This window comes from Staurois parvus, unplaced genomic scaffold (genome assembly GCF_062004578.1).
Source record: "Staurois parvus isolate SC_StPar_1 unplaced genomic scaffold, SC_StPar_1.0 ptg000077l, whole genome shotgun sequence".
Classification (NCBI taxonomy): Eukaryota; Metazoa; Chordata; class Amphibia; order Anura; family Ranidae; genus Staurois; species Staurois parvus.
In genome coordinates, this window is record NW_028317873.1 from 2,751,316 (window position 1) to 2,775,818 (window position 24,503).

At 45.5% G+C, this 24,503-nt stretch overlaps 1 protein-coding gene across 2 annotated transcripts in view; it reads left to right on the forward strand.

Annotated features, from left to right (window-relative positions):
* The first annotated feature begins 18,610 nt into the window (after positions 1 to 18,610).
* Positions 18,611 to 24,503, forward strand: part of TPPP (tubulin polymerization promoting protein) — an 83,296-nt gene continuing 77,403 nt past the window's right edge. Inside the window, exon 1 of one of the 2 annotated variants that reach the window (XM_089669445.1) lies at positions 18,611 to 18,763. The gene's annotated coding sequence lies outside the window, so the exon portion shown is untranslated. The remainder of the gene's footprint in view (positions 18,764 to 24,503) is intronic. The other variant, XM_089669446.1, reaches the window with a different exon arrangement.

Genomic DNA, 24,503 nt, shown 5'->3' on the forward strand with positions numbered 1-24,503 from the left:
GTCAGTCCGCCACTGGAGTTAAGTATAGTTTTTGACTGGAATTCTACTTTAAAGTTATATATTTCTGGTAAGATATTAAATCACACACTTGGTGGAGGGTAATTATTGCACAGTGGTGTTTCATTTGGTCTTGGAGAACAAAGGATGCACCGTTTCCCACAAGTGTGTTTTCACCGCAGTGCATTGTAAAGAAGAGATACTACAATTACTGTTTTTCCTTTTGTTAATTTTTCATTTTATTGAAGATTCCTTATGGACAACTTTTTTTAAGAATGGACTTTATTCACTAATCACTTTTAGGCCTCATGCACACTGGCCGTCTCCTAGAAGCCTTTCTCCTGGCAGCAGCGTTCTGGCACACAAAAAAAGCCTGACGCTTGGAAAAGTGTCTAACGCTTTTACAAGCATTTATGCATGTTTACAGGTGTCAAGCATTTGGGCGTTAATTAAATTAATTGGCCAGAATAAATAATTTATTCTGGTCATTGAAATTAATGCTCAAGCTCTAAATGTGCCTTACGTTAACATGCGTTTACAAGCATCAAGCATTTTTTCTGTCCAAACTCTGCTGTTCCTGGACGCACTGGCAGTGGGTTTTTTTTCCGGCCTCTAAATGCTGCTAAGAGCATATGTGTGCATGGACACATAAGATAATATGCAGGAGAGTTTAGAGGCAGGAAAAAAATGCCAGATGCCCTCAGAAGCAGCAGTTACATAGTTAGTTACATACTTAGTCTGGCTGAAAAAAGACAAAAGTCCATCCAGTTCAACCATTAAAGAAAAAAAAAAAGTTATAATCCTATACCCACAGTTGATGCAGAGGAAAGCAAAAAAGCAAAAAAAAAACCCTAGCAAAAGCATGATCCAATTTGCTCCTGCAGGGAAATAAATTCCTTCCTGATCCCCCGAGAGGCAATCGGATATTCTCTGGATCAACTTTACCTATAAATGTTAGTATCCAGTTATATTCTGTGTATCTAAGAAAGAATCCAGGACTTTTTTAAAGCAATCCACTGAGCTGGCCAGAACCAACTCTTGAGGGAGTCTATTCCATATTTTCACAGCTCTCACTGTGAAGAAACCTTTCCATGTTTGGAGATTACATTTCTTTTCCTCCAGACGTAAAGAATGTCCCCCTGTCCTCTATGATGACCTCACGGTGAATAACTGCACCAAGTTCACTATATGAACCACTGATGTATTTATACATGTTGATCATATCCCCCCTTAATCTCCTCTTCTCAAGAGAATAAATTCAGTTCCTCTAATCTTTCCTCATAGCTGAGCTCCTCCATGCCTCTTATCAGTTTGGTTGCCCTTCTCTGTACTTTCTCCAGTTCCCCAATGTTGTTTTTGTAAATTGGTGCCCAAAATTGAACTGCATATTCCAGATGAGGTTTAACTAATGATTTGTACCGGGGTAATATGATATCTCTCTCTCTGGAGTCTATACCTCCAAGAGAGGATTTTGCTCGCTTTAGAATCCGCAGCTTGGCATTGCATGCCATTATTTATTTATTTTTTTTAATTCTCTTTATTGAGTTATAAAGTGGAGAATACAAAACAAAGCCTATTGGGCATACCCAGGCTTGATCAACTCACAAATAATAATAACACGCAAAACAAACCGCACCCAATGAAATCACAGGGCATACATATGGCAGAAGACAATTCCCACAGAAGAAGATCAGACAATCCACACCAAGGAACAAAAAGAAAAAAAAAGGGAGGGGTTTTTGCGATAGAGGACCACTACTTGATCCTAACCAGGGCTAGAAGGGACCAACTCAGAAGAGTCAATCCAGATATGCCACGCCTTTGTAAATTTAGCGGGACATCCCCTGGATTCATAAGTGTATTTGTATAAAGGAAGAACTGTATTGACCAAAAACTGGATGCGGGAGCACGAGGGGACTTCCACTTTAAGAGTATCACTTTGCGGGCATAAAAAAAGCAAGAACCCAATCAAAGTTCTCATGGTGCGAGAGATAGCCAAGGCCTGAAGCAAACTCAACAGACAAACCTCAACAGATAATGGTACAAAAACCATGGTTATAGAGGATATACTATCAACTACATCTGTCCAGTATCACTGGATAAACGAGCAGCTCCAGAAGATATGCAAAAATGTAACAGGATCCTCAGGGCAACGCCAGCAACTAGAAGGGTGCGCTGGGAACATCCATCGCAGCCTCTAAGGGGTATAATATATTCTGTGTAGAATCTTAAACTGAATCAATCGGTCATGAGTAGAAACCAGTTGCTGCACAGGATGTTCCCATATGTCCTCCCAATCCCCAGAGTCCAAATCAGCCACCTCCACGCGCCATTGCACAAAAAGATGTTCAAGGCCAATATGGACTGACGGCTGCAAGGCTTTATAAATAGAAGAGAGGGATTTCCGCAAGGACTCATGCCACAGCATGGACTCACACCCTATCTCCAAAAACTGTAGTGGACTACCCTGAAATTGTCGATGAAAAGCATGACGTAGTTGAATGAATCTAAAATAATAGGAGATGGGAAGGGCATATTGGGCTTTTAAGGAATCAAATGTTCTGAGCATACCACCTTCAGAGATCTGCTGCAAGTATTTAACATTTTTCAATTCCTAGACCTGAGGGTCAGGGAAAAGAGAGAATTCTTTTAAAGAGGGTTTCATACAAAATGGGGTATGGGGCGACCAAACTCGAAACTGTAAAGGAAAATGCAGCTGCAGGCCCTAAGAACTGCTCTCATAGACAAGGTATTGGGAAGAGGTGTGTCCGTACCCCTATATAACAGGTTACAGAGGGCCTCATAGGAACCCATAAAGGCTGCCTCCAACACCACAGCAGCAGTGGTCTCATCAGCCACAATCCAGTTGTGAGCATGGGAGAGCATCACCGCAAGATAAGAACATATAGATTATATATAGATCAGCACCTTCAGTTTAAATCTAGGTTGCCTCGAACCCCACATTAAAGAGACTACTGCTGCATCAAATTGTTTAACCTCCCTGGCGGTATGATTATTTCAGATTTTTGGTGCTGAAAGCGGTACCAATATTTTGCATGGAAATTTGGCGTTTTATATTGTAGGCCTGTAATTCTTAGGAATAACTCACTGAAATCTGTCCGAACAAGAGTCTAGTAAGCATCCCGGGTATGATAAAACTTGAAACACGAAATCATAAATTATAATTTAATAAAAAATCATAAAAAATAATAATATAATAATAAATTTAATTCAATAATATAATCAAACCAAAAACACTGAAATTTGAAATATAGCGCCAAGTTCGCACATCACTGAGCAAAGTCGCAAAATTGTTTTCAGTGTCTGATGACGAATTTCCCCCACCAATCATTATCACTCAATTCTGCAAGTGGTTCTGATTTACTATCGCTGTTCTCTAGCCGGTCTAAAACCGCTTTTGACCTAAAGGGACGCTTTTTGGATGCCATGGATGTTTCTCAGTTTCCAGGCAGAAAGAACTGTAAAAATGCAGGCAGGGCGCAGGACAAAGCACTCGGGACAAAATGTATGTGAAATGCTTTGATACAGTAATGTTTTACTATGTGATTTTAGTGAATGTCACTTTTTGTCATTTTCAAATTTCCCGCCGTTCCATCCCCCGTACGTCCCGACGCTCGCAGGGGACGGAACCCAGAAGAGAGTTGCCGGCAACCGACGGATTACATTGCCGGGGACACTGCAGGAGGGACATCACGGAAGCGCATGACAAGGTAAGTGATCGAGGGATCGTGGAGCAGCGCCACATGGTATTCCCGAGTGTAGCTCGGGGTTACCACTTGTGGTACTGAAACTTTACCCCAAGCTACACTCAGGAATACCGCCAGGGAGGTTAAAAAATTTCTGTGGGATCCAGCCTGGGGTATGTCAAAGTAAATATTTCACTGTGGAGGCCCACTGCAAAGGAATGTCAGGATCAAGCAAAGTTTTAGCACTCTGGACTACAGGGAGAATTTGAGATTTTTCCCAGTTAACCTTTAATCCTGATAATGGCGAAAACTCAGAAATCAGGGTCAAGGCCGCCTTAAGGGAAGGACCCAGATCATGGAGAAATAATGCCATATCATCTGCGTATAGAGCCACTTTCTTTGTAATAGAGCCCCCCTGAATGAACGGAACCTCAGGGGATATCCGTAAGGCCCGAGCCAAGGGTTCCATAACCAACGTGAAGAGGGCAGGTGAAAGAGGACATCCTTGTCTCATCCCCCTACCCACAGGGAAAGGATCAGAAAGGTCACCAACCAACTTGATCTGGGCCTGAGGGTCGCTATATAAAATGCTTAAACTAGGAACTAAAATGTTGGCCAAAACCCATCTAACACCTTAGACATATAAACCCAGTCAACAGAGTCAAACGCCTTTTCAACATCAAGCATGACCATCACCCAGGAGGATGACTCTACTGAAGGGAATTGAATATGTGACAAAACGCGTCACAGATTAATATCAGTAGATTTCCGAGGAATAAATCCAGTCTGATCTATACTTAGGAGAGAAGGAAGGAATTTCCTCAACCTCTGTGCTAAAATTTTAGTCAGGATTTTTAAATCGTAATTCAATAATGATATGGGTCTATAGGAGGAGCAACGTAAAGGATACGTGGTTTTGGTATGAAGGATACGTGGTTTTGGTATCAAAACAATGTGGGCCTGATATATGGAGGGGGGGAGGACACCCTGGGCCAGGCTTTCCCTGAAAAGATCATAAAGATGTTGTGCCAAATCTGAAATATATAATTTATACCAGTCTCCAGGTAATCCATCTGGTCCAGGAGTTTTCCTAGGCAGGAATGAAGAAATAGCTGCCTCAATCTCTGAGATAGCGAAATCTTGGTCAAGTTCAGCCACCTCGTCATCCGACAAATGTGGCAAGGAGTGTCTCTCCAATCTATCGCCCAAAATCACGGGATCTGGAGAGGGGTGAGGACTATAAAGAGACTGAAAGTAACTTCTAAATTCCTGCAGGATCAAAGAATGCTCTAGAAGGAGGTCGTCCGTAGAGGACAAAAAGTCGAGGAATAACTGTCTGTTGATGAGACTCAGCCACTAAATTTGACAACAATTTACCATTCTTATCACTAGATTCAAACAATCTGCCCGCATGAAGGGCTGTGTCCGCATGGGACAGGGATGTGAAATGAAGTCCCAGCTCCCTGTAGGTCGCAGCCAACCCAGCATAATTGTCCTCAGTAGGGGAGTCAGCGAATGTAGAAACCATAGTAGAAACATTAAGATCCAACACAGAGGTGGTACTGGCGAAATTCTTCCTTGCTGTTTTAATGGCCGAGATATATTGCCCTCATGTATAAGCTTTAAAGGAGTCCCAAACTAAAAGAGGGGAGGTAGACTGAGCATTAATTTCCCAAAACTGAGAGCAGGACCCAGACAATAACTCCTGTACCCTAGTGCTGGTAATCCATTTAGGATTCAGTCTCCAACAGCCCGGGTGCTTCCCACCTACTAACCTCAATGTCAACTCTAGTGGAGAATGATCAGAGATACTTGCCGGTAGGTAAGCAACCTTCTGAACCGACCCGGACAATGAACGAGAGCCAAATGCCAGATCAATTCTAGAGGCCGACCTATTAGTAGCTGAGAAACATGAGTAGTAACGTACCCCAGGATGTTGAAGTCTCCACAGCTCAGTCAAACCAAAGGTTTGGGACCATATCTCCAAATCCAGACAGACAGTCCTCCTAGGATTCGAGGAGTCCAAAGAGATGTCAAGTATTGTATTAAAATCACCAGCAATAACCACCTCAGAGACCTGTATCGGGGCCAACCGTTCCTGTATCTTATATAATATCTCAGCAGAGAAAGGCGGTGGCAAATAAACATTGACAAAAGCATATTTCACATTACCAATTTCCAGGATTAAAATAATAAATCTGCCTCCAGGGTCTAAACATACCTGCACTACAGTACACTATAAGGATTTATTCAAGAGTATGGCAACCCCTCTCGCATAACTAGAATATGTAGCATGAAATGCCTGTTGCACCCAGGCCCTTCGAGGGGATAAAATTTTACTACCCAGGAGATGAGTTTCTTGAAAAAAAGAATACGCGGCTTGTGAGATTGGAGAAATTTAAACATTAGGAACCGCTTAAATTTATGGTTCAAACCTGAGACATTCCATGAGATCACTCTAAGTTCCATTAAATATCCAAGATAAGAAATAATGGAAGGAGGGCCATAGACCATGCAAGAGGGCAAAAAAAGGGAAGTGAAGGAAAGAGCCAGTGGGGGGGAGAAGGCCATCAGCCCAAAAAGGGGGCCTCCATAACCCCCCACCAACCACAAATACTCCAAATCCCGCCACAACAGGAGTCTATGGGGCTTACGGTTGTCATATAGAAACTTAAACCTACTACTCATAAACAATAGTAGAAACTCCCTACTGACCAGTAACCCCAACAACTGACCAGTCAGTTTAATACCCTTAACAACTTGAAGTCCTTCCCTAGTAACAACTAGGTTAAATAAAAAAAACAGGGTAATCCCACGAATCAACTTCTTCAGGGAAGAAATAAGAGTGAAGGAGGTTAGATCATCAATAGACGAGCTCCAGTATAGGATTCTGAGTCATCCGCCAGACATCTGATGGAAATGGCCCGAACCACCTCCACACTCATGAGATGAGGATAAATCAGCCATACTGCATATACTGGTAACCACAGAGCTTGCTCTAGCTGGATCCAGGACTAGATAAAAACAGCATCATCACCAATGTAATAGACCAAGAAGAAAAAGTGTCAGAGAAAAGGAAGTGGGGTCCCATGGAGGTGACCCAAGGCCAAATATAAGGTAGTGCAAACCAATGAGCAGGACTTCTTCAGGAAACCAGTAGCTACGGCAGAGTAGAAAGCCGTCCATCTGCATCTGCAGGGGAGTAAAAAAAACAGGAGGAAACTTCATACTGCACTCGAAGGCGACTGGGATATAACATAATGTATTTAATATTTTTCTTAGCCCCCAAGTGCATAACCTTACAGTAAAAATGTCCAGTGTGCATGAGGCCTTATTACATACAGTACAGATTTACAGTAGTTACACGTGATTTGTAGTGTTGTTTTAGGGTCAGTTCACACTACATGCATTTAAGTGTGCTTTTTTTCTGCATTCAAAATGCACAGAAAGTAGGTTATATGGTTGTCAATGTCATAGTTCACATCAGTGCTTGCAGTTCCAGCGAGTTCCAGTTGCAGGAAAAAAAAGTAGAACAGGCTGCATTTTTCCTGCACAGAACTGTACTGGAAGGGGTAAAAGGTATCAAAAGGACACATCATCCCCCGGACGAAGCTACGAAATCCCTGTGGCGCAACGCGTTGGGGAGGGGCAGTGACGTCATCACACAATCTAACAAAGATACGGCGAGTACTGAGGGTGTGTTGACACACCGCTCGTTTGATTCAGCTAGAAGCTGTGGGAGATTTTGACATATACACAAGGTGTATTTGTTACTTTTAAAATGTGAGTGCAATAGAGAAGCACAATAAAAGGCTGTTTTACCCCTGGGATAAGGCACCATATTTTTATACCTTTTCTTACATGTTACACACGAGGAGTACAGAGGCAGAGGACTAGGGAGTGGATCAGAGAAGGGAGTGTCCCTCACAGTCCTGCAGCTATACAGGCTTGCAACATCACAGCTAAGATCAGATCTTCATATAGAAGGAGAGTTTATCCATCCAAGTCGGACATCCATTGTGCATAGCGGGCTACAATTGTCGTCTATTTAGAGACTTTTTATTATTTATTATCTATATATGAATTCTTCCATTAATTTGTTTATTATATATTTATATATTTCTTATTTTGATTTATCACTTTTTATTCACTTTTTATATTTTTTCATCAAATCACAAGTTGCACATTATCGAAGCATTGCACATTTTGAGATATAATAATATAATATGAATTATTTTGTATAAAGAAGTTACGCTGAATATCAATTTTAAAAAATATTTCACAAAAATCACAATCAAGATACACTATTTATTTTTTATATTTTATTTATTTATAAGCACATAGCACTTTTGATTTATTTATTATATGAATACTAGAGCGCGGTTAACATCTTAATTAATTTATCAAAAACGCACTGCAATGCCCATGTCCCTATTCAAATTGAAGAAAAAGAGAGGGGAAAAAAGTGAACCGGAAAGCATCAGAAACACATCAGCAATGCATCAAAAATGCGTCAATGTGCATGTAGAAACGCATCCGGAATTCATCTAGACTGCGTTTCCATGGTGTGAACCGGCCCTTAGGCCAGGTTCCCACTCCTGCAATCACATTTTGATCTCTGGATTGTTCAGAGAATGAGCAGATGGCCCTAAGGCTGGTGGTGGTGGGGAGAATTGAAGATATATTAGGAGATGATGTATTGTAGGAAGCTGATGTTTGTAGAAGCAGCTCAGTGGATTCATCTTAATTGCACTGAGTAGGCTTCCAGTGCATGACTATTGGGCACTGGGGAGAAGTTGAAGCATCAGGGATGTTAGCAATCATTTTAGGGTAACATGCTGTTCCTCTCTGATCCAGTAAATCAATGCTCGTCAGCTTACAACAGACTTTAACAACTGTCACAAGCAGGGCTTTTTTTCTCAGTCACCCCTTGTATCAGCCCCCTTCTCATCTCTGAGCAATATCCCTTGTCTCCTTCCCCTACCTATCCCCCACCACTGCCCCTTTTAGGGAATACAGAACAGGCAGTGCTAAGTCATTTTTATGGAATTTGTTAATAACAAGAAAGGCAGCAAAAAAGATTTCCCGCAGCCATCAACAATAGACCCCCCCCCCACTGAAAATAAACCCCCCCTGCCAGCGACAATAGAGTTCCCAACGGCCAACATCAGTAGGCCCTCGAGCACCCAGCAAAAAAATATCCCTACCTCAACAGTAGATCCAGCAAGATTTAACCCACCAGCAACAATAGAACCCCCCACATCAATAGATTCCCCCTGTCACGTACCTGATAGGAGACTGAAATGACGAGGTCGGCCTCACTTGTGTCACTAGCCCTGACCCCACTGGAGGTGGAACAGAGGGTGTCTAGGGACCAGGGGGACAAGAGCGCCAGTAGATGATGTTTGCAGCTCTTGCAGTTGGTGACCTGGGAAGACTGATGAACCTCTGATTCAGGCAGAGTAGTAATATGCAGAGCTAATATGGTAGAATGCAAGGTGTGCACCAGAACAAGGCAGGAAGTGGGGGTGGGAGACAGGAGCAGTGTCAAAGGAATAGCCAGGGTCATCAACGGGCGGACAGCGAGGTACCAAATCAGAAGCAAGCCAAAGTCAGGAGCAGAGCCGAAGTCAGGAACCAGTATCAAGCAGGAGAGTAATCAGAGTCAGGTCAGGAACAAGCCGGGTCAGCAACAAGGAAATCACACAGGAACGAGCAGGAAACGGGGAACAGCTGAAGACCAGTCAGCACTCAGCACAGGAGGAGGCACCTTTTAAATAGTCCGTCTGGCGCCAATCTTCACAGTGCTGACTGCACATTTTTGTGTGCATGCGCATGTCTCTTCGCCAGCCGTGTCATGGCAATTCCCTTACACCCCCAGTGACAATAGAGCGCCCAGCAGCCACCATTAACCACTTGCCTTCCAGAGGATTTACCCCCCTTAATGACCAGGCCTCTTTTTGCTACTCGGCGCTGCACTAATTCAACTGATAATTGCGCGGTCATGCAATGCTGCACCCAAACGAAATTTATGTCCTTTTTTCACACAAATAGAGCTTTCTTTTGGTGGTATTTGATCACCTGTGCGCTTTTTATTTTTCACACTATAAACAAAAAAAGGCCAAAAATGTTGAAGAAAAACAATATTCTTTATTTTCAGCTATAAAAAATATATAGTAAACTCAAAGTTAGTTATAAATTTAGGCCAAAATGTATTCTGCTCCATGTTTTAGTTTAAAAAAAATCCTAATAAGTGTATATTGATTGCTTTGTGTTATAGCGTCTACAAACTATGGTATAGATACTGCAATTTACGCCATTTTTTTGCTATACAGCGCTGCGCTAGTTTAACGGACAATTGCGCGGTCATGCAATACGGTACATAAATGAAATTTACATCTTTTTTTTCCCCACAAATTGAGCGTGGTATTTGATCGCCTGTGCGGTTTTTATTTTTTGCGCTATAAAAAAAAAGGCTGACAATTTTGCGGAAAAAAAACAATATTTTGGACTTCTTGCTATAAAACATGTCCAGTAAAAAAAATTTAAAAATCAAATTTAGTCATAAATTTCTGCCAAAATGTATTCTGCGACATGTCTTTGCTAAAAAAAACCCAATACGTGTAAATTAATTGGTTTATGTGAAAGTTATAGAGTTTACAAATGGCAGGAAAGATACTGGGATTTTTAGGGTTTTTTTATACTAATAATGGCGGCGATCAGCGACTTATGGCAGCGATCAGTGACTTATGGTGGCGATCAGCGACTTATGGTGGGACTGCGGGACTGCGGCGGACATTCTGACACTGGGAGGGAACTGACTTGAGGTCACTAACATCCCCAGTGACACCAATACAGTGATCAGTGCAAAAAAAAAAACACTGACACTGTACTAATGGCACTGGGGAGGAAGGGGTTAAGTTTATTTTTCAGGGAAAGGGTTAACTGTGTGAGGGGAGTGTTTTACTAGGGGGCGGGGGTGTGTACTGCAGGGAACACCGCTGATCGGGAGAGAGAAACTCTTCTGTCCTGATCAGCGTGTCCTGGAGCTGTCAGGGAATTGACAGAAAGCACAGCTACTGCAGCCCTGCTCTCTGTCAGTGATTGCCGCCGATCGCTGGGACATAGCCGGTAACGACCGGCTGTGACCTGGCGACTGACATCCGCGGCTGTGATCGGCGGGACAGGTAGGGCGGCGGCACGCCTCGCGAGCGCCCCCTACCTGTTTACAAATCGCACGTTTTAAAACGTGGTTTTGCCCAGCCGTGCCGCCCTGCCGCCGTATTTATACAGTGGCTGGGCGGCATGTGGTTAATATACCCTCCAGCACCCCTTGCCATTACATACATTCAGTGCTGGAGGTGGCGGAACTGCGTTCATCCACATTCTCGCTGAAATGCCTCGGTCACAAGTATCTTAGAAAACCTTTCTCTTTTCTACGTTAGGTGGAATCTTTATGAAAGGAAAAAGGAAGAGAGTGGCGCCAATAGTCTCATAGCATAGTCATGTCTTTTGCTGGTGAGTAGAACAAAAACGTGTTGTGCACTCACAAATGTGGGAAGTTGACAGGCATTAGGAATGAGACGTCTCTGTGGAGAGCAGGGTCTTTGGGGGATAGCCAGCTGCTGCTGGTGTGCTAGTATACACTAGGGCCAGACACAGAAAAACATCCCTCCTGTCACGGATGCTGCTCAGGAACGCGTATCCCAAGAATGGAAATGAGAGAACATGTTATTTTTTAAATTGTCACAGAATATAAATAGAGAGAAAATCTTTCAATGGGTGCACTTGTTTCAAAGACAGATGTCGGAGAGGAGATTTTTCCTACCAATTCAAATGTGTCTGCAGGACGGGAAGGCTCCAAACGGTGAAAGGCACAAAAAAAAAGTCCCTTGCAAAAAAAGACAAGAGCTTTATCCATTCCTTTTTCTATCTTAAAGTGTTACTAAACCCACAACAGTAAAATCAGTCTGTATATGTAGTAAAGCATGCTTGGTATACTCACTGTAAAATCCTAAGTAGTTAATCTTCCACATTGTGTAAAATGGCTGTTTAGTCCTGTTTTCTCTGCCCCTCCTCTTGTTTAAATGTCCACCCGATAGGACAGACTGAACCTGTAGTCACATGCATATGCTCAGTTTGGTGTGTATTGCTGGAGAGGTTTTTTTTTTTTCTTGGGAGAATGCATGTGATCAGCACAGGACCAATCAGCACTGTCCAGACAGAGGGTCAGGGGTTTTACATCCTCCTAGAGCAGAAATAAAACTCCTCCTACAAGCCTTAACCAGTGCTCTGCTGAAGTCACAAGACTGCTTTAACTGCTGATGACAAAAGGTATTTAAAAGGATCATATCAATTGTGAGCCAATGTGGATCATTTGGAGCTGTGTCAATACCATGCCCATTATGGACAAGAGCTCCCCCATGCTCCTTTGTATACACAGAGCTGAAGAAGGTATTTAATAAATTTGTCTTCTCTTTGTCCCCAGTCACCCACTCTAGATTATTTTGTAAAGGGCCTACATGATCAGACCGAACCTTTTTACTATTAATAAATTTTAGGAATTTTTGGGGGTTTGTCCTGCTATCTTTTGCAATCTGTTGTTCATTTTCAATTTTTGCAGCCTTTATTTCTTTTTTGCATATTCTGTTATATTCTTTCTAATGTTTAAACAATGATAGTGTTCCTTCATTTTTATACTTAATAAAAGCTCTTTTCTTATCTATAGCTTTTTTAACTTTGGCCGTAAGCCACATAGATTTGATTTTTTAGCCTTTTAAACTTGTTGCCCATGGGAATATATTTTGCAGTGTGTTCACATACAGTCTTTTTGAAGAACTCCCATTTCTGTGTTGTGTTCATTGATGCCAATATTCCCTCCCAGTCTAAGTCTTGGAGAGCAGCTCCCAGCCTTGGAAAATTAGCTCTCTTAAAATTGAGCATTTTTATTTTTCCCGTATGTGCTCGCTGTTTACAGCTAACAATAAATGAAATCATGTTATGGTCACTGTCAGGGATGCGGGTGTGACCAGAGATGTGTGGACTGACACAGGGAAATGCAGGCTTCAGATATGGTATAAATAAGACAATTTATTAAGACTAACAATACAAACATAAACGCAGTGCACCAAACCCCAAGCTAACACAAATACATACAACAAGGTGAAACAAACCCAAACCTAAACTGATAAAGATACACAGGTACATACACATATAGAGCACAACGTAGTCAGGCAGGCTGGGTCAATAACTATTGGGCAGGTAGGTACAGGAGGAGCAGGCGGAGAGAATGGTCAGGGTCACAAGCCAGGGATCAAACAGGAGAAGTCAGCAGAGGTCAGGATCAGGCAGGGTCGGCAACAAGTCAGGCAGGAACAGGAACAGGAATGCAGGTTACAAGGTACAGGGGCCCATGGAAAAACACACACCAAGGCACAGACTGCAGGTCTGGCCATCCCTTAAATAAACCTCCGTAATCAGCTTCAGGTGTTTGGCTGACTGCAGGGTTGAGTCTCTGATTGCTGAGAGCACCCGCTGGCCAGCCCTGGTACTGCAGCCCACAAGGCAGGTGAGTCCCACCATTATTGGCAAGTCCATTCCTGACAGTCACTGCTACCCAGATGTTTTTTTATATGGACATTCGTAATAAGCTCTGCATGGTTTGAGATGACCAGGTCCAGCAGAGCATCATTCCTAGTAAGGGCTTCTATGAACTGTACCATAAAATTGTCCTGTAGCAGGTTTAAAATCTTTTGCCCTTTAACTGTTCCTGCAGTACCATTACTCTAGTCAATTTCCGGGTAGTTAAAATCCTCCATTATTATCACTGTCCCAGCCCTTTCGATCTGTGCAAGGAGCTGAGTCTCCACCTCCTCATTAACACTGGGAGGCCTATAACAAACTCCAATGATTACCTTTGTAGTACGCACCCCCATGTGTAGTTCCACTCATAATACTTCAGCTTCATCACACTCTTCACCAACTAGGTCCTCTTTCACACTCGCTCTGAGATCACTTCTCACATAGAGACAAACACCACCACCTTTCCTATTTACCCTGTCTCTCCGAAAGAGAGCATAGCCAGGAATATTAATGGCCCAGTTATGTGAAGAATGAAGCCAAGATTCAGCAATACCAATTAAATCCTAGTTCTCTTCATGCGCCAAAGCTTCCAACTCACCTATTTTGTTGACTTCTGGCATTGGTGAACACTTTAATTCGTTCGCACCTTGTTCACACATATTTTGCATATTTTTTATTTTCATACAAATGGTACCAATTCCACTGGTTGCTTGTAACATGGGAACCTTCTTATCATCTGCCATAGCCCTCCCCCTATCTTTCCCCATTCCACCCAGCAATACGGACTGACTCCTGTCTGATCTGTCTACCCCGTCTAATTCCCCCCCCCCCCCCGATCCTAGTTTAAATACTTCTCCAGCCATCCCATAATCCTCTCCCCCAGCACAGCAGACCCCCTTCCATTTAGGTGCAAACCATCTCTAGCATATAGGTTGCACCCCAATGAGAAGTCAGCCCAGTGCTCTAGAAACCCAAATCCTTCCCTCTTACACCAGGTCTTCAGCCATGCAGCTAATAGGATGTAGGGCAGTGTACAGAGGTCGGTAGTATGTAGGGCAGTATACAGAGGTCGGTAGTATGCAGGGCAGTGTGCATAGGTCGGTAGTATGCAGGGCAGTGTACATAGGTTGGTAGTATGTAGGGCAGTGTACAGAGGTTGGTAGTATGTAGGGCAGTGTACAGAGGTCTGTGTCTGTAGTATGCAGGGCAGTGTACAGAGGTCTGTAGTATGCAGGGCAGTGTACAGAGGTCTGTAGTATGCAGGGCAGTGTACAGAGGTCTGTAGTATGCAGGGCAGTGTACAGAGGTCTGTAGTATGCAAGGCAGTGTACAGAGGTCTGTAGTATGCAGGGCAGTGTACAGAGGTCCGTAGTATGTAGAGCAGTGTACAGAAGTCGTTAGTATGTAGAGCAGTGTACAGAGGTCAGTAATATATAGTGCAGTGTACAGAGGTCCGTAGTATGTAGAGCAGTGTACAGAAGTCGTTAGTATGTAGAGCAGTGTACAGATGTCGTTAGTATGTAGAGCAGTGTACAGAGGTCAGTAATATATAGTGCAGTGTACAGAGGTCCGTAGTATGTAGAGCAGTGTACAGAGGTCATTAGTATGTAGAGCAGTGTACAGATGTCGTTAGTATGTAGAGCAGTGTACAGAGGTCAGTAATATATAGTGCAGTGTACAGAGGTCATTAGTATGTAGAGCAGTGTACAGAGGTCATAAATATGTAGAGCAGTGTACAGAGGTCATTAGTATGTAGAGCAGTGTACAGAGGTACGTAGTATGTAGAGCAGTGTACAGAGGTCAGTAGTATGTAGAGCAGTGTACAGAGGTCAGTAGTATGTAGAGCAGTGTACAGAGGTCAGTAGTATGTAGGGCAGTGTACAGAGATCAGTAGTATGTAGATCAGCTTCCAGAGGTCTGTAGTATGTAAGGCAGTGTACAGAGGTCAGTAGTATGTGGGCATTAGAAGGGTGAAGGACAGAGGTCGGCAGGGTAGTGGTTGGTGTATCAGCAGGGCAGAGGACAGGGGAGTCAGGAGGGCACAGGCTATGGTACAGAAGTGGTTTCCTCCATGTGCAGAGCGGCACAGGGAAGCTGCTGTCCAATACCTGTTCTGGTGTGCTGATCTATTTACACCCGCCTCAGTGAAAGGACCAAATGATCAGATCCGTCTGAAAAATTGACAGGTGGACCTGACTGGACTCGCCATGTGAAAGGGACCTTAATGATGGCGCCAGCAAGCAGTGACTGTGAGAAAATGGGTTTAAGACTGCACTGCCCAATTTCTCACAGGACAGTGCTGCATGAAAAATGAGACGTCATCTTTGTCAGCTAATAGCACTTTTTTTTCTTCTATCTAAACTTTCTGAGGCCAGCAGCACCCTCTCTCTCCCACTTAAACAACTGTAGAACAAAGCACCGCCCAGAGTACTTGTGAAAGCACCTGAACAGCTGTCAGAGGAGGAGCTGGGGGAGGGATCTGTCCCCACCATGTCCGTCTTCATGTGCTGCCCAGCAGCACACCTCATCACTACTAAACAAGCACCGAAGTGACACGAGGGCACCCGTGGCACAAAGCCCAACAGTTGTAGTGGCCAGCCACGGACAATCATATGAATGCCAGTGTAGCACTTCCTGTCCATGAGCCGTTTTGAATTTGGGGATATGGCCGGGTCTAGGATATGTCGGTACAACACTTTAACCACTTGACCTCCAGAGGATTTACCCCCCTTCCTGACCACGCCTCTTTTTGCTCCTCGGCGCTGCACTAATTCAACTGATAATTACGCGGTCATGCAATGCTGCACCCAAACGAAATTTACGTCCTTTTTTTCACACAAATAGAGCTTTCTTTCGGTGGTATTTGATCATCTGTGCGCTTTTTTATTTTTCACGCTATAAACAAAAAAAGGCCAAACATTTTGAAGAAAAACAATATTTTTTACTTTCAGCTATAAAAAATATATAGTAAACTCAAAGTTGGTTATAAATTTAGGCCAAAATGTATTCTGCTCCATGTTTTTGGTAGAAAAAATCCCAATAGGTGTATATTGATTGCTTTGTATGAAAGTTATAGCGTCTACAAACTATGGTATAGATACTGCAATTTACGCCATTTTTTTGCTATACAGCGCTGCGCTAGTTTAACGGACAATTGCGCGGTCATGCAATACGGTACATAAATGAAAATTATGTCCTTTTTTTCACACAAATTGGGCTTTGATCGCCTGTGCGGTTTTTATTTTTTGCGCTATAAAAAAAAAGTCTGACAATTTTGAGGAAAAAAAAACAATATTTTGGACTTTTTGCTATAAAACATGTCCAGTAAAAAAAAATTTAAAAATCAAATTTAGTCATAAATTTCTGCCAAAATGCATTTTGCGACGTCTTTGCTAAAAAAAAAAAAACAATACGTGTAAATTAATTGGTTTACATGAAAGTTATAGCGTTTACAAATGGCGGGAAAGATACTGGGATTTTGTTTTTTTTTTTATACTAATAATGGCGGTGATCAGCGACTTATGGCGGGACTGCAGCGGACATTCTGACATTGGGGGGGTACTGACTTGGGATCACTGATATCCCCAGTGACACCAATACAGTGCTCAGTGCAAAAAAAAAACACTGACACTGTACTAATGGCACTGGGGAGGAAGGGGTTAAATGTATTATTCAGTGAAAGGGTTAACTGTGTGAGGGGGAGTGTTTTACTAGGGGGCGGGGGGGTGTACTGCAGGGAACATCGCTGATCGGGAGAGAGAAACTCTTCTGTCCCGATCAGCGTGTCCTGGAGCTGTCAGGGAACTGACAGAAAGCACAGCTACTGCAGCCCTGCTCTCTGTCAGTGATTGCCGCCGATTGCCAGGACATAGCCGGTAACGACCGGCTGTGACCCGGCGACTGACATCCGCGGCTGTGATCGGCGGGACAGGTAGGGCGGCCGCGCGCCTCGCGCGCGCCCCCTACCTGTTTTAAAAACACGCACTTTTGCCCAGCCGTGCCACCGTATTTATACAGTGGCTGGGCGGCATGTGGTTAAAATCTGTGACTGTCCCAGACAATTTGTGACAGTTGGCAACTATGATTGATAGATAGATGGATGGATGGATGGATGGATGGATAGATAAGACTGCTGAAAAAATTAAAGGAACACTTTGAGAACACATCAGATCTCAATGGTTAAAAAAATCTGCTGGATCTCTATACTGATATGGACGGGGTAATGTGTTAGGAACGCAAGGACGCCCCATCGTTTGATGGAAATGAAAATGATCGACCTACAGAGGACTGAATTCAGACACCCCGAAAATCAAAGTGAAACAATGATACAGCAGGCGAGTCCATGTTGGTGAAATGTCATTGCAGCAACTCAGAATGGTCCTCAGTAGTCTGTGTGGTCCCCACGTGCTTGTATGCATGCCTGACGTCGGGAGAGGTTCCTAATGAGACCACGGATGGTGTCCTGGGGGATTTCCTCCCAGATCTGGACCAGGGCATCACTGAGCTCAAGGACAGTCTGAGGTGCAACCTGGCAGCATCGGACGGACCGAAACAAGACATCCCAAAGGTGTTCTATTGAATTTAGGTCAGGAGAGCGTGGGGGCCATTCAATGGTATCCAGGGGCGGACTGACAACTCATGGGGCCCCCGGACAATAGGGGATCATGGGGCCCCTGTGTCCTCGCCCACACTCAAAAAAGCCTATGAAAGGTACCAGGGGCATCTCATGGGGCCCCCTGCTGACCCTGGGCCCTCGGGCAGTGCCCGAATGGTTAGTCCGCCCCTGATGGTATTAATTCCTTCATCCTCCAGGAACTGCCTGCATACTCCCCCCACATGAGGCCGGTCATTGTGCATATGGAGGAACCAGGACCCGCTGCACCAGCGTAGTAGACAGGGGCGGACTGACAACTCATGGGGCCCCCGGGCAATAGGGGATCATGGGGCCCCTGTGTCCTTGCCCAAACTCAAAAAAGCCTATGAAAAAGGTACCAGGGGCATCTCATGGGGCCCCCTACTGACCCCGGGCCCTCAGGCAGTGCTCGAGTTTCCAAATGGTCAGTCCGCCCCTGATAGTAGACCAGTTTTTTTATCTGCATGTGCTGTGAGAGCTTTCTACCAGACTGACCGATGAAATACCAGCTGGGTGATAACTGTCGTTTCAAATGAGTGGCAGTCCGTCCAAGTGAGGTACCGCTGGGTGTGTTGTGACTAGAAACATTTCTCGCCTCAGGAGGGCAGGAGCGTGCGGAGTACAAAACTAATCACACAGGGGCGCGCTGAGGCGCGTGCACGTGGACAAGGGATCCCTGCATGCCTGAGGGGAAGACAGACGAAAACGTTCCCAGACGAGCAGCGCGCTCTGTCATTGGCTGCGGATTTCAACCAATGGCTGAGCAGAGGGCGGGCCGCTCTGGCTCTGACAGCTTTTCGATTTTTCTGCGGTGACATCTGTCAATTCGGATTTCTGGAAAGCAGTAAGTAAGCCAAGTCTTCATTGCTATTATATCGTGACGTGTGTGATGGACTATGGTGCCGTGTAATGGAACGGCTGACAGAGCGGGCGGCGGGTTTACATGGCAGCGGATCGCTGTGCTTTCGGTTCGTGTACATGGAATGCATCCTTGTGACGTCATCCTTGTAAACAATCTGTTCTGTCAGCGCTGTGCGCCTCTGAACCTATCAGGAGGATCTGATCCAACCAGACACAAGCGCTAGAAACGTCACGTGTTTACAATGGGGGTGGGATGTCAATGTTTGTTGTTTTTGCTTTTCTTTTTTTTTTTATCCCCTCACCTACAGGGCACTTATACCCCCTCCCTGCCTACGGGGCACTTATACCCCCTCCCTGCCTACGGGGCGCTTATACCCCCTCCCTGCCTACGGGGCGCTTATACCCCCTCCCTGCCTACAGGACGCTTATACCCCCTCCCTGCCTACAGGGCGCTTATACCCCCTCCCTGCCTACAGGGCGCTTATACCCCCTCCCTGCCTACAGGGCGCTTATACCCCCTCCCTGCCTACAGGGCGCTTATACCCCCTCCCTGCCTACAGGGCGCTTATACCCCCTCCCTGCCTACAGGGCGCTTATACCCCCTCCCTGCCTACAGGGCACTTCTACCCCCTCCCTGCCTACAGGGCACTTCTACCCCCTCCCTGCCTACAGGGCACTTCTACCCCCTCCCTGCCTACAGGGCACTTCTACCCCCTCCCTGCCTACAGGGCACTTATACCCCCTCCCTGCCTACAGGGCACTTATACCCCCTTCCTGCCTACAGGGCACTTCTACCCCCTCCCTGCCTACAGGGCACTTATACCCCCTTCCTGCCCTGGACAATTTGCAGCTTCCAGCGCTGTCACACTTTGAATGACAATTGCGTGGTCATGCAACACTGTACCCATATGACATTTTTATCATTCTTTTGTGACAGATACAGCTTTCTTTTGGTGGTATTTAATCACCTCGGGGATTTTTATTTTTTCTTAAACCAAAACCCACTGAAATTTTTGAAAAAAAAAATTTTTTTTCTTAGTTTTTGTTATAACATTTTGTAAATAAGTGATTTTTCTCCTTCACTGATGTGCGCTAATGAGGCTGCAGTGATGGGCACTGATAGGCTGCACTGACTGACACTGATAGGTGGCACTGATGGACACTGATGAGGAGGCACTGGTAGGTGGCACTGATGGGCATTGACAGGTATCACCACTGATGGGCACTGAAAGGCAGCACTGATACATGGCACTGATATATGGGACTTATAGGCAGCACTGACTGGCACTGATAGGTGGCACTGATAGGCAGCACTGACGGAGCTCTAGGCTCACTTTAATGAACATGAGCTTGTATTAGGCTTCATTTAGACATGCAGTTGGTTTTGCCAACTGATAGGCGGCACTGACTGGCACTGATAGGCGGCACTGAATGGCACTGATATGTGGCATTGATGTGCACTGGTAGCACTGATATGTGGCATTGATGTGCACTGGTAGCACTGATATGTGGCATTGATGTGCACGGGTAGCACTGATATGTGGCATTGATGTGCACTGGTAGCACTGATATGTGGCATTGATGTGCACTGGTAGCACTGATATGTGGCATTGATGTGCACTGGTAGCACTGATATGTGGCATTGATGTGCACTGGTAGCACTGATATGTGGCACTGGCACGAGGCACTGATGAGCACTGACACAATGGACACTGACAGGTGGCAATGCTGCGGCTACACTGATCATCAGTGCTCTGATGATCAGTGTACATGTCCCCTCCGTGGAAAGCTGATTACCGTCTCTCCTCTCCAGTATCTCAGAAGTGACATCTTGCTTACTACTATTCATGTGATAACTAATTGGCCAATCAGTGATCACATGATCGGGACCTCACACAGAGGTCCCGTACAGCAATTGGATCGGATCGCGGTGCCGCACGCTCCCAGGGAGCACGCACAGGCTAAAATGGCAAGCGCCGTTTATGAACGGCAACCCGCCCCTGCACTGCTCCTGTTTATGTACATGGGCCGGATGGAAAACGGTTAAAGAGAAGTACCGTATTTTTTTGCTCCATAAGACGCACTTTTTTCCCTCAAAAAAAAGGGGAGAAAATATCAGTGTGTCTTATGGAGCGAATGTAAAGCGGCTGGTATGGTATTTCTACCGCCACCATGTCGGAATATCGGGCCGGCCGCTCAGCTCTTCTCTCCTGCAGGACCTTACCTGTTCCTCGCTCCAGCGCTGCAGTCTTCCCGCGGCGGCTTTGTGACAGCCGGGTGCCCACTGCGCATGCGCGAGAAGCGCTGCGCTTTGTGAATGGTCCGGCGTCTTCTGGGACACATGACAGAAGGCTCCGGGCCATTCACAAAGCGCAGGGCTTCTTGTACATGCGCAGTGGGCACCCGGTTGTCAAAGAAGCCGCCACGGGAAGAAGAAGGAAGGACAACTCCGCGGAAGTGGGAGCGAGTACCTGTCAAATTCAGGTACCCGCTCCCCCTCCCTCCCCAAAGGTCCGCAGTCTCTTGTCATCTCCTGTACTGTGTCCGCAGTCTCTGGTCATCTCCTGTACTGTGTCCGCAGTCTCTGGTCATCCCCTGTACTGTGTCCGCAGTCTCTGGTCATCTCCTGTACTGTGTCCGCAGTCTCTGGTCATCCCCTGTACTGTGTCCGCAGTCTCTGGTCATCTCCTGTACTGTGTCCGCAGTCTCTGGTCATCTCCTGTACTGTGTCCGCAGTCTCTGGTCATCTCCTGTACTGTGTCCGCAGTCTCTGGTCATCCCCTGTACTGTGTCCGCAGTCTCTGGTCATCCCCTGTACTGTGTCCGCAGTCTCTGGTCATCCCCTGTACTGTGTCCGCAGTCTCTGGTCATCCCCTGTACTGTGTCCGCAGTCTCTGGTCATCCCCTGTACTGTGTCCGCAGTCTCTGGTCATCCCCTGTACTGTGTCCGCAGTCTCTGGTCATCCCCTGTACTGTGTCCGCAGTCTCTGGTCATCCCCTGTACTGTGTCCGCAGTCTCTGGTCATCTCCTGTACTGTGTCCGCAGTCTCTGGTCATCCCCTGTACTGTGTCCGCAGTCTCTGGTCATCCCCTGTACTGTGTCCGCAGTCTCTGGTCATCCCCTGTACTGTGTCCGCAGTCTCTGGTCATCCCCTGTACTGTGTCCGCAGTCTCTGGTCATCCCCTGTACTGTGTCCGCAGTCTCTGGTCATCCCCTGTACTGTGTCTGCAGTCTCTGGTCATCCCCTGTACTGTGTCCGCAGTCTCTGGTCATCTCCTCTACTGTGTCCGCAGTCTCTGGTCATCCCCTGTACTGTGTCCGCAGTCTCTGGTCATCCCCTGTACTGTGTCAGCAGTCTCTGGTCATCCCCTGTACTGTGTCCGCAGTCTCTGGTCATCTCCTGTACTGTGTCCGCAGTCTCTGGTCATCTCCTGTACTGTGTCCGCAGTCTCTGGTCATCCCCTGTACTGTGTCCGCAGTCTCTGGTCATCCCCTGTACTGTGTCCGCAGTCTCTGGTCATCTCCTGTACTGTGTCCGCAGTCTCTTGTCATCTCCTGTACTGTGTCCGCAGTCTCTGGTCATCTCCTGTACTGTGTCCGCAGTCTCTTGTCATCTCCTGTACTGTGTCCGCAGTCTCTGGTCATCTCCTGTACTGTGTCCGCAGTCTCTTGTCATCTCCTGTACTGTGTCCGCAGTCTCTGGTCATCTCCTGTACTGTGTCCGCAGTCCATTGGTTCAGAATATTTTTTTTTCTTGTTTTTCTCCTCTAAAACCTAGGCGTGTCTTATGGTCAGGTGCGTCTTATGGAGCGAAAAATACGATAGGTTTTTTTTTCTATTTATACTTACCTAGGTGGATGCAGCATCAGCCTGATGCTGAATTTGTCCCCTGCCGGCTCTAAGTCTGAGAACTCAGCGATCACATGACCACTGATCTGACCGGAGCGCTGGGCTGTGGAGGGGGAGGGAGCAGCTGGCCCAGGCTCTCAGTGGCTCGCTGAGTGCCGCTAAAGACTCTGGGGTGGATCCTGACTTTGAAGTCGGGATCTTTCCCCAGCCTGGACCAGCAGAGTGATGTCAGCCAACAGCGGACTTCAGTCCGCTGTCAGCTGAAAACGGGTCACAGGAGTGCAGAACTAACTGCACTCCTGTGATTCACAGGAGAAGTAAAGCAAAAAAAAAGCTTTTTGCTGCACTACCTTTTTATATTAGAATTTTTGAAGGCATATGGTATACCTTTTAAGTGTTTCAGCTGCTTTAGCATCTATTAGCGCTCGCTTTACTCCTTTGTTTTGTAAAAAAAAAGCTTTGGCCATATTTCCCCTTTTAGGATCAGTTCACATTATAGAAATGCAGTCCAGATGCGTTCCAGCATGCACATTTTTTTACGTGTTTTTGACACGTTCCGGTATGTTTTGAATGTGTTCCAGTTGATTTTTTCCCCTCTCTTTTTCGTCAATTTATATAGAGACATGTGCATTCCAGTGCGTTTTACCGTGTTACAGTACAGTTCTGTGCAGGAAAAATGCAGCCTGTTCTATTTTTTTTTTCTGCAACTGGAACACACTGGAACTGCAAGCACTGGTGTGAACTATGACATTAACAACCACATAACCTACTTTTTGTGCGTTTTGGATGCAGAAAAAAAGCAACTGAAATGCATATAGTGTGAACTGGTCCTAAAGCAGGATAGACTCACTTCACAGCAATGCAGTGACCAAGAGCTCTCTCGCCGGCCATTGGCATCATTGGCTGGTCTTCTTCCAGGATTAGACCTTCAACCATCTTGTTTGGCCTGGCCAAATCTTGGCAGATGTCAAAATTGTACACTGAGCTGCAGGTTACATCGTGTGTATGTTGCGAACAGGGTGGTAAGAATACTTTAAAGTGGAAGTAAAGGCTAAGGTTTTTAAGTATTCTTAAAAAATTTTCCCTCCTACCTATCCTGCCTAATCTGTATGAAAAAAAAAAATCTGTGTACTAAACTTTTTGTAATCTGCATCGATCTGGTTGTGTGATCCTGCAGCTCTGTGTAAAGAAGCACTCGACAATGGCTCTGAATTCCGGGAGCCATGACATTGCCCATCTGCTCCCATGGCCCAGCTGTTGTGCTCCCTCCTCTCCCCTGCAGCAGAGGCTCGCTGTCACAGGGGAGCCAGAGCTGTGGGAAGGAGGAGCAGAAAAACCTTTTTAAGAACAATTATAGTTAGGCTTTTCTTTCACTTTAATACTGAAGAGCCGTAGTGTGACTTCTCTGTATTAAAGCCTATTAAATCTTTCTTATGTAAAGTTCCACCCAGGGGCAGACTGACAACCCATGGGGCCCCCGGGCAATAGGGGATCATGGGGCACCTGTGTCCTTGCCCAAACTCAAAAAAGCCTATGAAAAAGGTACCAGGGGCATCTCATGGGGCCCCCTACTGACCCTGGCCCTTGGGCGGTGCCCGAGTTTCCAAATGGTCAGTCCGCCCCCTGGTTCCACCTAATGAACAATCTGAACCTAGAAGCTGACTGTTTGCTGTGCACAGCTGCTCTAGATTCTGTCTGTTCTAGTAAATCCTCTCTTCTATAGTTACTAAAACTGGAACAGACAGAATCTGGAGCAGCTGTGCTTAGTAACCAATCAGCTTTTAGCTTTAGCTTGTTCAATTAAAGCAGAACTCCCCAATACTTACTAGGGATTCACCGATATATCGGTGGCCGAAAATAGTGTTATCAGCAT